The sequence below is a fragment of the Balaenoptera ricei genome, chromosome 12 (genome assembly GCF_028023285.1).
Source record: "Balaenoptera ricei isolate mBalRic1 chromosome 12, mBalRic1.hap2, whole genome shotgun sequence".
Classification (NCBI taxonomy): Eukaryota; Metazoa; Chordata; class Mammalia; order Artiodactyla; family Balaenopteridae; genus Balaenoptera; species Balaenoptera ricei.
In genome coordinates this window covers 82,674,105-82,691,195 of record NC_082650.1, presented here as the reverse complement: position 1 = coordinate 82,691,195, position 17,091 = coordinate 82,674,105, and the positions used below count along the sequence as shown (strand labels likewise).

The following is a 17,091-nucleotide window of genomic DNA, read 5'->3' as shown; positions in this document are numbered from 1 at the left end:
CTCCCCCTCCCGGAACGGATTCCCGCGCTGCCCGCACGCAGTCCACGGGGGTGCGCTGCAGGCGCCGGGAGCAATAACCCCCGCGAAGGAGGCCGTTTCGCGCGGGCGGCAGGAACGAGGGCTGTGGGCCAGGCCCGGGGCGGCCCGTCCCCACGCCGCCGCGCGCCCTCCCGGTCCGGGAGGCTCGGCGCCGCGGGTCAGCGCGAGGACGGGCTGGGCGGCCCCGCGCCGAGCGCCCCCTCCCGGCGCGCCCGCGCCCGCGCCCCGCCCGCCGGCCCGCGGCGCCCCCGCCCCCTCGGGCGCTCCGTAGCCGTGACGTGCGCGCGGCGGGGCCGGGGACTCGGCGGGGTGCCGGCCGGCGGGCGGAGACGGACCCGGGATCCGTCCGAGCAGGAAGCGAGCCGGGGACCGGTCACCGCCGCCGCCCCGTTCCGGTGCCGGTCCGCGTCGTCGCCCTCTCTCCTCGCCCTCCGCACCCCCCCCCCCCACACCTCCCCTCCCGCCTCACCGGCGACAGGTAGCCCCGCCGCCGCACACCTGCCCTCGCGTCCGCACAGGTGAGTGCCCCGGGACGCCCGCGGTGGGGCGTCGGCGCCGGGGCCCCGCTTCCCGGAGCCTCGCGTCCCCAGCCTGGCCTTGCTTCGGGGCCTCCTCCCGCCGCCCGGGGCAGACGAGCCGGCTCGGTTCATCTCCCGGGGACGCCGGGGGTGAAGCAGGTGATGAGTGGGCCCGGGCGGCGGCGGCTCCCGGTAGCGCAGGGGTGGGTCTCATTTCCACAGGACAATGAGAGTCTCGTTTCAAGGGTCTGTTATCACCAGGATACCTTCGTGTATCTTCTCTGGCTCCCAGGTAGAAGCTGAGCCCTCAGGTGTCCAATTCTGACCTGGACGCCCCGTGATAGTTTTCTCTTTCGTAAACAGGCTTAAAATTCAGTGCAGGAACAGTGCTTTTTGTTCTGGGATGTGAGGATCAGCTGCCGTCCCTATTAGTTTAATCTTGTAGGAGCCCAGGTTGGGACTGTTGTATAAAGCTGTATTTTTAGTCTTTAGTTGGTCTAGTACTTTGGGTGCGTTAGTATATATATCTGCTACTGAACAAGAGATTTTTACATTTTTTAATTTCCAAAACTCTTTAAAACGATTAAAATGCTCAAACTCTGGGATAAGAAAATAGTTTGATAGGGTTATTACTAGAACATCCGTGTCAGAAATATTTCCATACAGGTTTAGAAAACGTGTTACATTTTATCTGGGGTGAAGTTTGTACTGGAGGAATGCTTAAATCCTAATCTACAGATCTAAGGAGCTAGGAACACTGCCCCAATTTAATAGGCTGCTCTACGTGGTAGATAAAAGTTTTCCTTGTTATGCTCTGGCGGTGTAGATGCAATATAGCTAAATGTCGTCAGGGTTTGAGAGTTTAAAAGATTAATATTCTTAAGATTTAGCTGAGCACCATTCACCCCATAAAATGTGAATCTTCAACTTGGGCTGGTAGTGGTCATGGTACAAAGGTTGGCAGCAAAAGGACATTTCTGTACAAATTAACTAAACTTAGATGTCTTGGGTTGTGGTTTGCATTGGAAATTGTTTAGTGAAAAAATTACCTTGGTGTCTTTTACTATTAATTTTAGAAACACCACAAATTGGTCTATAGCCAGAGCTTGAAACAAAGCAGCCTTTTAAAATAACTCTTTGACTTTTAAATATCCATCTCATTTAGAGTATTTTCAGTTGTGCAGAATTACTTCCATAGTGGTAAACAGAAGTTATTTTAGTGTTATTCAGGTTTGCCTGTTGCATTTGTATGTTCTGTGTGACATGCTATTTAATTGTTGGCTTTTTAAGTTACATTTTAGTTTTCAAAAACTGATTTTAAAAGGGAGTAATGGAAGTGGTAAGCAACTTTAAGAAAAGATTATGATTAAAAACTCTCTATGTATGTAATATTTAAAAGTATATATAATATACATATATTCTTCATTAGTGCCTGGAAACATGGACAAGAAAAATGTAATAAGCTCTTGCAGTATTTAATGTAAATTCATGCAAGGTCTTAAAAATATCATAAATCGTAACCCATGGAACTCATCTGAAATGGATTTTTTTCTCTGTTTATGTTTGTGTGATCAAGTTTTAAAATAACAGTGGCCAGGAAATCTGAGAGAAGCTGAAGGCTCTTTTTTCATCCTGTTGTGACTTTGCCTGGAGACTGTGGTGTATTATGCAGCCCATTGTTTAGACAACGGGCTGTCTCAGGGTTCTAAAAATACAACTAAAATTTTTAAAAAATTTGACTATGTGAGGTTTGAATAAATATGAGCACCCCAGACATTAAAAAAACAAGAGCAACTGATTTTCAGTCTGCTAATAATTGAACCTCCATGTCTGTTATGTAAAATGTCAGTTTTATAAAGATGTTTAACCTTTGTGAAATTTTTATTTTTATATATTAAAATATTTCAAGTAAAAGATTGAAAAAAGTATGACAAGTGTAATAAATCTCATACAGTTTAATTTTGATCCTTACAATGATATATTTGGTAGTAATGTGACTGGCCCTTTAGTAGGATAAGATCATCACCCATTTATTAGGCATCTGCCATAATCTGGCAGTGTTCATAATCTGAACACTAACTGAGGAACTTGATCTGCAAAATAATTTTCAAGGTTGGTGGTCTTGTCCTTTTTACACATGAGGAAATTTAGGCTCAGAGAATTGAATATTTGCTCAAGGTCATGAGGTCATGTAGCTCCAGGGAGAGTCGGGATTCACACCCAGGTCTTCTGACCATAAAACCTCAGTCCTTTCCACCAGAGCAGGTTGCCTTGATCTCAGTGCAATTGGTAGACTGTTCTGGTAAACCTGCAGAGCTGGTATTGTGTTAAAGAATGTAACTGGAGGTTTGAACAAGGTACACAGAGGAGTGACATTAAGAAAGGCCAGGAATGGGGCTCGGAACTAATTTTGAATTCTGTGTCTGTTTCTTCATTCTTAAGTAGACAACCTTGAACAGTGATATGATGTTGCTTTATCATTTCTGGGGTAAATTCCAGAATATTATACATATTGTGCACTTTTAATTTTGATGGGCTGTAGGAACTAGAATTAGGCTGTAATGTAACACTGGTTTTCATTGTAGCTAAAGTGAATAATATAATGTTCCTGGTTAGGGTAGAACTTAAAAATGAGATAGGTTATTGCCTATAAATGCAGTAGCTGCCTTTCAAATATTACATAATTGACTGTGTAATACTAAGGGGAAAAATGGTTTTCAGATTATGATTAAATTGTGAGCTGTTCGATCAGGACAGTTTTGTTTTTTTTTTTTTTTTTACGTCCTGTGTTTATTTCAGGAACGTCCCTTGAGCTGTAATAGACTTAAAGAACAAAGTGAGCACACAAAGTCCATCTTTTGTAGCAAATGAGGAGTCATTTCAGCAGTAGAATGTAGTTGGGTAGATGAACAGAAAAATGGTAGGAAGGCTGAGTTGGGTGACTTCTGTTACAGGTGTGTCTTTGTTTTGAACTATTAGGAATTTTGCGTCTGAAGGATACTCATATTCAACTGTAAATACAAAACCATCATCCAGGGGCTTAATGTAAATTATTAATGGGTGATCTGTAACACATCTGCTTTCGTGTGTGTGTGTGTGTGTGTGTGTGTGTGTGTGTGTGTGTACAGATAATCAAGAACTAACTGAAGTTAAATAAGCTTAATTCTGTTTTTGAGGCATTGTATAATGTTCAGAGGAACCAGGATGTTCTACATTTAAAAGAGTTATGCTTTTATTTGACAGATTTAGTGGACTGTTAATAATCTTAAAATATAAATATATTGTTCTACTTACGGTTTTCAAAAATACGCTTTTTTTTCTCATTGAGTAGTGTAAGAATGACACAGTGGTTTGAGAAATGACCACAAGTCCAGCAAAAGTTCTCCCTGTGAGTACTGAAGTATGGGAAGTAAAACCAGAAGAACAGATATGGCATCTTTAGAAACCTTGCTAGTGTTGAAGAGAGGGGAAGTCCTTTTCTATTTATAAAGAGTGTCTCTTCCAGTGAAACCAAAATACTGAAACACATTCCTTAGGTGATATTCACATGCCTGCTGAGTAATGTGCACAAAGCAAGGCGGTGCTCCTGGCAAAACCACAGGCATCTTTTATGTACCTTATGTCACTTGTTATTTTATTTGAAGGTAACCTGCTGCTTAACCTTTACAAGGTAAGGTATTACATATCACAGAATTAAAAAATTTCTATTATATGTGGATGAGCATCTTTTTCAGCAAATATTTATTGATGGTTCATTGTGTTTAAAATATAGCTGTTGATGGGAACTGGTTCTTCCCTGTTCTGGCAGATCTTTGGATCTAGGAAATAGGAAGAGTGGGACAGATGTGAAAAGAAAGATACACAGAAACATCCATTTAAAACCTGAAGCTGTTTATGTCAGAAGTTAACACCCTACATGTATGACACTTTACTCTTTAGGAAATCATTTTATGTACATTTGGTCCTAGAACAACTTGATGAAGTAGTTGTGGTAAATCTGTTCTTATTCTGCACACGAGAAAATGGAGACAAAAAAATAAGTACTTTGTTCAAGGTCACATGTGAGGCTGCTTTAGAAGCATCACTGAGAATGGAACTGCTATCTGTGTGTTCCCATAGATCCCTCCCTCCCCCAGGTCTCTAACTCCTAGATTTAGTAAGGGTTAACCTCTCAGCAGTGACTTATTTCATTTTACGGATTTAATTCAGATGGTTCAGGAAATTCTGAATAGTCAGGATAACTGAAGTGATAATTATTAAATACGTAGTTACACTTTTTTTTTCTTCTTTTTTTTTAATGTAAGGTAGAAGATGAGCATGATGTAGTAATATGGAACTACTTTAACATTTTTAATAGATTAATGGAGTTGAGGTTGGTAATTAACTTTTCTAGTAGCAGTGTTTTCAAGGCAAAGCCAACAATTAGTTTTTTTTTTTTAACATCCACGTGCAAGTTTTTTTTTTTTTAATTTTTATTTATTTATTTATTTTATGGCTGTGTTGGGTCTTTGTTTCTGTGCGAGGGCTTTCTCTAGTTGTGGCAAGCGGGGACCACTCTTCATCGCGGTGCGCGGGCCTCTCACTATCGCGGCCTCTCTTGTTGCGGAGCACAGGCTGCAGACGCGCAGGCTCAGTAGTTGTGGCTCACGGGCCCAGTTGCTCCGCGGCATGTGGGATCCTCCCAGACCAGGGCTCGAACCCGTGTCCCCTGCATCGGCAGGCAGATTCTCAACCACTGCGCCACCAGGGAAGCCCAACAATTAGTTTTAAAAAAGGAGAAAAATATTCTGGAGGAATTTTGAAAATAAGTTTTATTATTTGGCACATTGATATTGATCTGATTATTATGCTTGCTTTTGTAAAGACTCGCTAATGAGCTAAGTAAGGTGTGTCTCTGTTGGTACCTTTATGCCTTCACTCATTTCACAAATGTTTGAGTGTCTGTCCGGGGCCAGGCACTGTCCTGAGTGCCGACAATACGGTGATAAAACCAAGTCCTTGTACTGAGTGACGTTTTATTGTTGTTTTGAATTAGGTTAATTATAGACTCATCATTCTAGTATGTGATTAACAGGGCCGACCCTAAAGTTGGGAAATAGTTGTCAAAGTGGTACAATTTGAGGGCCACTAAAAGCCTCATTTGCTCTAAAATATTCTACTGCTGGCCTTTAGTCCACTGAGTTACAGCACTATTACCAGTTGCTTCCTGATAAATAAGAATATGTTCCATCTTTTATCACACTTTCAGGAAATAAGGCTGAGAGAAAATAAATGGGACCCAGGACTGATATGTTGGCTTTCGTAAGAGAGTGGGTTGGCAAAGTATAATTTTAGTAGCCGCTGTTGTTTATTGAGCTCTTGCTGTGTGTCAGGTACTATGTCAAGCAAGTACTTTATGTACATTAGCTCAGTTAATCACTATGTTGGACTTCCCTGGTGGCACAGTGGTTAAGAATCCGCCTGCCAATGCAGGGGACACGGGTTCGAGCCCTGGTCAGGGAAGATCCCACGTGCCATGGAGCAACTAAGCCCATGCGCCACAACTACTGAGCCTGCGCTCTAGAGCCTGCAAGCCACAACTACTGAAGCCAGCGCACCTAGAGCCCGCAACCAGAGAAGACACTGCAATGAGAAGCCCGTGCACCGCAATGAAGAGTAGCCCGCGTGCAGCAACGAAGACCCAACGCAGCCAAAAATAAATAGAAGACATTAAAAAAAAAATCACTATGTCACTTCAGTGCACTTGGCATTAAGACTCTCGTGTCTTAGGAGAGAGAGGCACAGGGATGTTAAACTCGCTCAAGCTCCCAGCCAGTACTTGGTGGAGCTGGGATTGGATCCCTTGTCGTCCTGAGCATGTGGCTGTAGATACTCATGTGGAAAGAGTGCAGGTAGACTTGCGGCGTGCCACCAGTATGTCATGGCACACCATGTAGGTGGAAGGGCTTGGTGAGTGAGGGATGGGTGCGGAGAGCCACGAGAGCTTGTTGCTTGAGCGGTGGGAGTTGGGGGGATGGGGCGTTATTGCTTGCCTAACTGCTGGCGCCTCAGGCTTAGCCTCTGTATTCCGGCCCCCAGGTTCCAGAGTTGCATCTGTGCATAAGTGCTTGCTTGTCCGCCTCCAGGGTAAGGGGACAGCAGAGGTGAGGGGATCCTGGTTTTGCCACTTACTACCTGGGTCAGATTACTTAGTTTCTCTGGGCTTCAGTTAGTAAAATGGGGGCTACAGTATTACTTACCTGGTGTGGTTCTTGTGAGGACTGCATTAGACACTAATACATGGAAAGCACATATCACACTGGCACATAGCTAGTGTGCATTATTATCGTTACTGTGTTGGTTGTTTTTTCTTTTCCATGTTTAATGTGGAATGTTCATCCAAAAGGAAAAAAGCTGTGTATTAGAGATTTGGGTGAAATCTTGAAGTTGACCAGTTTTAAATAGTTCTGAAATTCAGGTGTGTACCAAGAATTATCTGGGGAACTAGTAAATAAACGCCAGAGAGGTGTGGGTGGGGCATGGGCAGTAGCATTTTAACAAGCTTCTCAGTTGATTTATTTGTGTACCGACATTGGAGAACCACTGGTTGAAACCTTTTCTTCATCCTCTACTTTGGGAGGGTGTCGGCAATAACAACAAAAAATTGCTCGGATTAACCAGGCAGCATATGGTAAAAGGGAGTGAAATATCGGTTACCAGAATCTCTTCATTGATTTTCTTTCTTCTTTTAAGCTTATTTGGAGCTCATAGCATTTATCTTGAGATGACAATGCAGTGTTAAATTTCACACCTAAATTTAATTGTAGTGAGTATTTCAGCTTATTAACCAGCTTCATTTGGAAGTGAGCTACTTATATTTAATTTTTAAACGACTATACAGATAACAGTAATATATAAGTAATGCTCGTTTAGATCTTAAGACCTTTTTGAACTATTTGGTTGCCCTGGGTCTTAGTTGTGGCAAGCGGGCTCCTTAGTTGTGGCACACAGACTCCTTAGTTGTGGCATGGGAACTCTTGGTTGTGGCATGCGTGGGGGATCTAGTTCCCCGACCAGGGATAGAACCCGGGCCCCCTGCATTGGGAGTGCAGAGTCTTAGCCACTGTGCCACCAGGGAAGTCCCCTTTTTAAACTTTTTAATTGGATTTCTTTAGATAATGTACTGTTTTGAATAACTAGACTTGGTCTCGTTAGCCACAGCAGGCAAGGTCCCAGCAGGAAAGAGATTTCATCCCGGATGGTGCAGGTGAAGAGCCTGCAGGGGCAGGGAGCAAGCACGGGGCGGTGAAGCACCCAGGGAATAGCAATGGTGAGAAGCCCTTAATTCTCCGGAGGTCGTCGCGGAAGCAGAGAGCTGGCCTTGAGGAGGAGGCCGGGTTGGGGCTGAGGCTTTGAGGCGGCCCGGCGGGGAGGGGGGAAGTTCCCTGACCTCTCGGCTCCCTCTGTCTTTTGGGTCTTGGCTGGTGACTTTGCTGGAAGGCAGCTGGGGAGCCTGGGTTAGCCTGGCTCTGTGCCGGCTCTTCCTCCCAGGGCAGGGGCAGAGCAGAACCGGGATGGAGGCGCAGTGGAGCAAGTGGAGGGTAACTCGGGCAGCGGCTGGAACCTTTGGGAATTTGTAGCGTTGCCTTGGTGCATTTTAAATCGCTTGTAGCATTGTGATATATCCGCAAAGTGCTTGAGGCTACCTGTCTTATACATGCGTTTAGAAGATAGTTTACTCACTTTCTCATTTAATCAAACAGTTATTTCAGGAAATCTGATGATCCAGGTAACCCGATGAGAAACACAATCTAGGTCGGTTAACATAAAGCACTTTTATTGACATGGTGTTATGCCTCAATGAGGTTGTCTGAAACTGTCTTCATCAGGTAGTCTTCGTTTGATAGAATAAACGCTTTTCATTAAAAAAACCTTTTAATAATTAAGTTTAAAATATTTTGGCAAGAAAAGTCGCTTGCCTTCTGGAAATTATACTTCCCGTTCACCTGGACTCTTGAGCGCGCAGAACACCAGGACACACATCATAGAAGTTAGACTCTTAGGACATAATTGTTCTTCCTCCCCAGGTCCTTTTAAAGACACATTAAATTTCTGTATAAATCTGTCGCAGTATGCTGTTGTTCAGCTGTCTTCCGCTAATGCCAGTTTTACCTAGTTAATCTGATTTCTGGCTAAAAGTCTAAATCCGTGCTCTTCATTTTGGATAGATTCCTGAGGATTACTAAAGAAAAACATTTCTCTCCTTAAAGAGATGGTATGAAGATCCCTAGTGTGTGAGCATTACTCCCCCCAAAACAATTAGAATAGTTTATATGTCTTCTCTTGAGAGTTCCGGGGAAAAAGAGTCCAGGATTTTATTCAGATTAAGCAGCAGCTAGACTGGGTCTTGTTCACAGTTTCCAGAAAAGGAGAGCAAATTAATCAATAACCAGCACCTGGCTATGAGACTTGAACATACAAATAAAGGCTACATGTAAATGTTATATTGGGGGTTTTTTTGTTTTGTTTTGTTTTGTTTGGAACAAATAAGTTTCTCAGCTTGTCTTTAAAAGAGTATGGTAGAAAACAGAAACAGATTTGGAGTAAGCCAAATAGCACCTACGCTTGGAAATCATACATTTAGATTTTATTTTTCTGTAAGTGGGTCTTTTTCTTTCTGTAAAAGGGGAGAGTTCAAACTTCTGTGGAATCTTCTAAAAACATATTGTTTATTTTGATTTGATGCTGTTAGTAACCCCACAGGAAAGAATTGAGGCTGTCGGTTTTTCCTTGTTATACTCTTTGAATTTCCCTGATTTGAGGATTGAGTTATTCCAGAGAGAACTTTTCTTTGGTTCCTTGTTATTTTTTTTCTAAAATTAGATGAAACAGCTGTGTTTTGGTTTGTGGGCAAGATTTGCTGTCTGTTATCCTTTTGGTATTTTGCGGAAGAACAAAGTATACATGTGTATGTGTTTTGAAGAGGAATGAATTAGTTTCTCTGCTTTTTCTGGTCTATCATTGTTGAGTTGAAGATGAGAACAGCAAGACAGTTTATGTATCTGTTGTGCTTGAGGGGAGGGGAGGAGGAGAACTGAATGAATCTGAACATGTGACCAGATTCACTTCAGATGTTTTAGAAGCCAGAGAAAAAAATTTCAGTCAGAATTTTGTATTTTCTAGCGATAGATTCTACTGATACGTTTGCTTTTTTGAAGTGGGGGGGGGGTGCAGCATAAATTAGGAATTTATAAACTAGTTTAGTTTGGTGATTTTAATGAGTTATTAGCAAAAATGGAGATAGTCTTGACGGCTGCATACAAGAATGCTAGTGTGTGTGTCAGAAGGTGGTCTGTTATTTATTAAAAGTGTGCTTCTGGAACTGGTCCGGAATCTCACGCACTTTGGTCCTGTTCTCTACGGTTCTACTGTTTGGCAGCAACATTGACCTAGATTACTTTCGGGACATACGGACACCTGAGTACATCAGCAAGCTTGAACAGCGGAAGGTGGCCATGTATTATGCCGATGTTTTGAAGGAGTGGCCCCAAATGACCCTAGAACAGTGCCGTTCTAATAGTTCCTGAGGGCCAGTGATATGCCCCCACTTTGGGTACTTCACAGTCCTTGTCTCATGTAATTCTCATGTTGACCCGTGAGGTGGCTCTTCTTAACCCCATTTTGCAGCTGAGAGAACTGAGGTGTAAGTAACTTGCTGAGGTGACACAAGCAGTGAGGGGCAGGGCTGAGGACGTTCAGGTGGTCTGGATACAGAGCCTTTGCCCGATTGAGAATTTTAGGTTACCTTTTTCTGTGTGTTCTTTTAAAGAGTCAAAGAACCTGTCAAGATTAAGCTGTTCTTCCCTCTCTGTCTACATAAGGGTGGTAACACCCTGACACTCGGGCAGCAGTTGCTTGATTTCAAGTTCAGGGCGAATAGGTCCTCTGCAACACCCTTGGGTGTCCCCACCCGCTGGTTCTTGCTGTTCAGAGGGCTCCAGCCTCTCCTGGGACTGATGAGAGGGGGACTTCGTGGGCACGTAGAGTCTAAACCATTCTGGATGCGTTTTCAACCCCTGAACAGCTACCCCTTTTACTTACATCATTAATTTGCTTTAAACAAATGTATTGCTGTAAAGTTTTGTGTAAATTAAATAAATAACTAAATTATATATATTTTTATTATCCTTGGAAAGCTGCTTGTTTAAAGGATCTGGATAGTGACTTCTTTTGTAAAGGGAAGAATCTTTTTGTAAAACAAATGATTGTTTTCTAGATTATACTAACAAGTATGGATCTTTCACATATTACCTTTGCATAAACATGGGTTTGGCTAAACACACATTTCATATAAATATGCCTAAATTAAGAGTGACTTCATATTGTGCTTGATACTGTTAATAAAGAGGGATTGGATAATGGTTTTCTTTTTTTTTAAACAAATGCTATTTGTTGAATTTGTACTAAAATGTACTATAGTAGCCTTATCTTGACTAAGAAAAATGTTCTTTTAAGCAGTAGATTGAGGTTCAATATATAGCACAACAGTAAATTCTTTTTGTGTCATAAAATTTATTAGGTACATGTTAATGTTCTGTTTAAATGCTAAAATTGGTGTTTTACGTGAGTCTGAAATACATTCTCTGAAAATTACAGATAAAGTTTAGAGTGAGAGTTTTTTAAAAAAATTGTTGTGGTTGAAAGGCAGACAAGCTGTTGTTTGGAAAACATAATTTTCATGTATCCCTGGGTGAAATATTTATTTCCTGTACCTAATACCTTGCTAATGAGGCTGTGAACCCAGTTCCATTGTAATCTGTGTTCTGTCCCTGAACACTCAACAGAGACTACTCTGTAACCTCCTAATTAATAGATCCAGTGGCCTCATTTAGATCATTATTCTTTTCCAACCTCTTCGGCTACTGAGCAACTAACCTTCCTTGAATTATTTCTTCTGAGCGCCTGTGGTCATGCACTTCCCAGGTCTCCAATTTTTCCTATTTGGTTTTTACTGCGTGATTTTGTCGGCCCATGTCTTTACTGTTCATGTCTCATAAAATCCTGTGCGTGGCACTTTGCTCTACTTGCTCTGTTCTTATTTTTGATAATTATATCAGCTCCATGGTTCTGACTCTTATGCAGGATTCCCCCCAGATTTCTTTTTTTTTTTAAAATTAATTTATTTTCGGCTGCATTGGGTCTTTGTGTCTGCGCGCAGGCTTTCTCTACTTGCGGCGAGCGGGGGCTACTCTTCGTTGCGGTGCGCGGGCTTCTCATTGAGGTGGCTTCTCTTGTTGCAGACCATGGGCTCTAGGCACGCGGGCTTCAGTAGTTGTGGTGCATGGGCTCAGTAGTTGTGGCTCGCGGGCTCTAGAGCACAGGCTTCAGTAGTTGTGGCGCATGGGCTTAGTTGCTCCGCGGCATGTGGGATCTTCCCGGAGCAGGGCTCGACCCCGTGTCCCCTGCATGGGCAGGCGGATTCTTAATCACTGAGCCATCAAGGAAGCCCAGTTCCCCCAAATTTCTTTCTGTATAATCTTGACCAGCATTTCCAAGTTGATGCTCCATAGACGTCTTAAAATTTCACGTATTTCCCTCAGAGCCCTCCTCGCAGAAACCGCCTCTCCTCCTGTTTCCCTTATGATACCCTCATTACCCTAATTGTTCATGCTCAGAACTTTTACTCGCCTTTTCCCTCTTCACTTGTCATATTCTGTCAGTTGCCAAACCCTGTTCCGCTTCTGGAAGGTTGGCCGTCCCTTTCCTCCCCCTCTGACCGAGCGCAGGCCTCGCTCCTTTTTCTCTCGTACATAGCTCCCTATGTTTGGCCCTTTCCCTCAGTGTACAGTCCGTCCTGTGCATTGCCGTTAGAGTTCTGTTTCAAAGTAGAAATCTGATTGTAATAATCCCTTGCTCAATAAGAATCCCTGTTAGCCCTTTATTAATACATTGGAGAGTCCAGACTTTCATCGTGGGATTTGAAACCCTTTGAGGCCTGATCTCTTGGCCCACATTTCCACCTCAGTACTCGTCACACTTCCGCCATTGTCCTGAGCTCTGGCCCCATTGACCTGTTCCGCAGACATGTCCCCGTTCTCCCACCTCCTTACTCTTGTTCAAACAGGCCTTTGTCTGGAATACTTTCCTTTAGTCAGGCTTACCCATCTCTCAGGACCTGCTTGAATTAAATCTTTCAAAGTAACTTTCCCCAGTTTACAGTTTGGAAGTACACCTGTATTGTAGTATTCATCACCGGTTATGTAATGTATGTGTATCTTCTTTCATTCTCCACTGCTCATCCTAGATCGTGAATGACTGGAGACTATGCACTGCCAGTAAATGATTTGGTGAGGTCTTACGTAGATCAGCAGATCTCAGGTCTTCGGACTTCTTTACACTCTTAATTATTGAGGACTCTGTAAAGATTTTGCTTATCTACTTGGTTATACCTATTGATATTTACTGTATTAGAAACTTTAAAAATATTTAGTCTATTTAAAAATAATAATATATGCATTTTAACAGAAATGACATATTTTATGGAAAATAGTTATTTTCCAAAACAACAATTAGTGAAAAGAGTGCCACTATTTTACACTTTTGTAAAACTCCTTCATGTCTGACTTAATAGAAGATAGCTGGGCTGTCATATCTGCTCATGAATTCAGTTTGTTGCATTATTTTTTTTTTGGTTGAACTGTGTATGAAGAAAATCTTCCCTCACATAGATATCTCATTGGGAAAGGAAATATTAACTTGACCTTTTCAGTTAATTGTGTGTATATTCTTCGATCCTTCGCCACCACTAACCAAATGATAATTTCTTAAAGTTCCAAAGTGGAATTTTAAGCCATATCCGTGAATTTTCTGTACCCTGTTACATTAAAATCCATTGTTCAGTTTTGCACTTTGAATGGATCTTTTACCCATATGTGATTTTACAATATGGTGTAATGGTCATTTGGAACATACTGTTCCACTGAGTTATGCAGATCTTCCAAATATATGTAATATATTTTGATCTCATCAGAAAAGTCTTCTAAGTATTTAAGCTTAAACAGTATAAGCTGTTTTATGTTCAAGGTGGCAGATGCGGGTTTTCCCAGATTCTGCTTTCACTTGAATCTTATCGTCAACAAGTACTGTCAGTTGCTTTCCTTGATGTGACAGGCTTCACTCAAAAAACAAACAAAACCTCGTTTGCCAAAAACTCAAGCTTGAGTAACCAAGGTTTGTTAGTCATTCTTTGCAGTGAAAATAGTGTTTCATGAAAAAGAGTCAGTTCCCGAAGGTTACCGCTCAAACACTCGCGGAAATATTTTCCTTGGGGCAACATCATACCTTGTTTTACAGTGGGAGTGGTTTATGCACAATCCCCATTTTGTCATATAGAGTATTAAAAAGATGTGTATTTGAGGATCAAAATGTAATAAAACCAATACATTTTACTGCTTCATCAGAGCTATTCTTTTTCTTATTGAAGTATAGTTGACTTACAATGCTGTGTTAATTACTGCTGTACAGCAAAGTGATTCAGTTACACACATATATATGTATATATATACACACAGTCTTTTTTTAATACTCTTTTCCATTACGGTTTATCACAGGGTATTGAATAGAGTTCCCTGTGCTCTATGGTAGGGCCTTGTTTATCCATCCCACATATAATCGTTTGCATCTGCTCATCCTACGCTCCCCGTCCATCCCTCCCCCTTCCCCTTCCCCTTCCCCTTCCCCTTGGCAACCACCAGTCTGTTCTCTATGTACATGATTCTGTTTCATCGATAAGTTCATTTGCGTCATATTTTAGATTCCACATATAAGTGATATCATATGGTATTTGTCTTTCTCTGTCTGGCTTCACTAAGTATGATCAACTCTAGTTGCACATCAGAGGCATTCTTACGTGAGGCGGCATCCTTTTTACTGTGACAGCAGTGACCACTGCTACAATTTGGTGCCGCTGCCTTGATTTTAGCTAAAGTGGTAGAAGTTTTACCCATCATTGGTTCTGCATTATTAGGGCAAATGTCTTAGTATTACTTTAAAAATAGTTTTGACCTTGTTGACTCTCTGCAAGGGTCTCAGGGATCTCCAGGGGTTCATTGGCCACACTTGGAGAACCGCTGGTCTAGATCATCGTCCACTGGAGTTGTGTGTTCAGGTTTTCTGTAGACCAGACCTAGAGCCTGGACAGTTAGAATTAGACATTACCCCCCAGTTAATTTAATTCCAATTCCTTATCAAGAAGTTGAGGAAGCTGAGGTTTTGAGAGGTTAAGAGACTTGCTAAGGTCATACAGCCAAATAAGTGGCAGAGCTGAAAAGATAATTCCTCTTAATTCAGGAATACCTCTTAATTCAGAATTCATTTTTTCTATCAGTATTGTGCAGTTTAAAAATTTAGAGGTAATTTCAGAGATATTTTATATAAAGCTATGGCTAGAAAGTAAGCATTTCTTTTTAAGCTATAGTGTGGATACTGTCCAATAGAATTCTTAGGGGATAGATTTTTGAACTTTGTGACCCAGAACTCTGGGATCAGATTGTATCTATCTTTTTCACCTCTTTTTTTCATCTAGTTGACTATGAAATTGCTTGCTGTGATCAGACGGAAGATTAAGTGAGAAATTGAGATAATTCAGCGATTAGTGTATAATCATTCGTAAGAAAAAACTCAGTATTTACCGTGGTAAAAATCAATATCATCAGTTTGACATTTGAGAGAGCAGGATATGATTATATAGAAAATTGAAAAGTAATTGAGCATCTTTTGGAGAGTATTTTATTTTTTATTTTTTAGTAGATCTTTATTGGAGGATAATTGCTTCACAATACTGTGGTAGTTTCTGTTGCACGACAAAGCGAATCAGCCATATGCCTACACGTGTCCCCATATCCCCTCTCTCTTGAGCCTCCCTCCCCCCCTCCCTATCCCACCCCTCTACGTGGACAGAAAGCACTGAGCCGATGTCCCTGTGCTATGCGGCTGCTTCCCACCAGCTGTCTATTTTACATTCGGTAGTGTATATATGTCCATGCTACACTGGAGTTCCTAGGCTACTGGGTAGAGCTGGGTCTTGGTGCCGAGATGAGGAACTGTGTGAGACCTCACTCCGATGAATGTTCCCTGGAGTCTGAGATTCTCTGTTAGTCCAGTGGTTCAGACTCAGAGCTCCCACCGCAGGAGCTTCAGGCCCGACCCCGGGCTCGTGAACCAAGTTCCTGCAAGCCGCCGGTTCACTTTGGGGTTCCTTCTGTCTCCTTGGGCATCGGAGTCCCCTACCAGCGGCTGGCAGGCGCCCTAGTTGTGGGGAGGCGCTAACTCCGCGTCTCCCCACACCGCCATCTTGACTCCGCCTCCTTGGAGAGTATTTCTTTTCAAAATCATTTTATTGTGGAAAGTTTTAAGCGTATTCAGAAAAGAAGAGCATGTGAGCCACTATGTACCATCACCCAGATTCAGCAGTTAACAGCTCATGGCTAATTTTATTTTACTTTTTTAAAAAAAATCTAATTATTCCCCCTCCCCCTGCATTATTTTGAATCAAATTCCAGATATCATTTAATTCATCATCTATAAGCATTTCAGTTTGTAGGAGAGAGTACTTCCTAAAACTTGTAATTAGGGGACTTGGTATCTAAAATAAGTTTGAATTAACCTCTCAGAGGTCTTTTCTAGCCTAACCAACAAAGCCAGAAACAAACACCTCCTGTTTACACCCTGTCATCTCCTTGTTCTTTTGCCTTATTTCTCTTTCCCTTACTATAAAAATTTCTACCAGCTGTTTCTGTTTTTCCTCTGTTCACTCTTTTATTCACTGCAGTATCATTTCTGCTTCAACTACTGTATACTGAAACTGCTCCAATATTACCAGTGCCCTTCCCATTTTCAAATCCATTAGCTTATTTATTTATTTATTTTTTAATAAATTTATTTATTTATTTTTGGCTGTGTTGGGTCTTCATTTCTGTGCGAGGGCTTTGTCCAGCTGCGGCAGGCGGGAGCCACTCTTCATCGCGGTGCGCGGGCCTCTCACTATCGCGGCCTCTCTTGTTGCGGAGCACAGGCTCCAGACGCGCAGGCTCAGTAGTTGTGGCTCACGGGCCCAGCTGCTCCGCGGCATGTGGGATCTTCCCAGACCAGGGCTCGAACCCGTGTGCCCTGCATTGGCAGGCAGATTCTCAACCACTGCGCCACCAGGGAAGCCCAGCTTATTTTCGATTATCAGCCTCTTCTGAACCATTTGATGGTGCTGACAACCTTCCCTTGTTCAGACTTCTTTCTCCTTTGGTAAAGTACTCTCTTCCAAGGTGCTTGCTACCTTTCTGTCTGCTTTTCCCCATTGTTCCTTTCTTCCCTATTCTTCCTTTAAAATGTCAGGTTTCTGGCCTCAGTCCTGTTCTCTTTTACTTATACTAGTGATTCTCTATTCTTTCAGACTTGGGACCCCTTTTTCAAAACAGTTGTTTTGTCATACCCCATTTACTACACTGAAATTAAGCAATCTACACATGCATGGGTATGCATACCTATATACATGTATAATTAA

At 42.3% G+C, this 17,091-nt stretch overlaps 1 protein-coding gene across 10 annotated transcripts in view; it reads left to right on the top strand.

Moving 5' to 3' along the window:
* Window positions 1-323: 323 nt before the first annotated feature.
* Window positions 324-17,091, top strand: part of MYO6 (myosin VI) — a 136,611-nt gene continuing 119,843 nt past the window's right edge. For all 10 annotated transcript variants that reach the window (XR_009506236.1, XM_059941770.1, XM_059941769.1 and 7 more), the window contains exon 1: window positions 324-557. The gene's annotated coding sequence lies outside the window, so the exon portion shown is untranslated. The remainder of the gene's footprint in view (window positions 558-17,091) is intronic.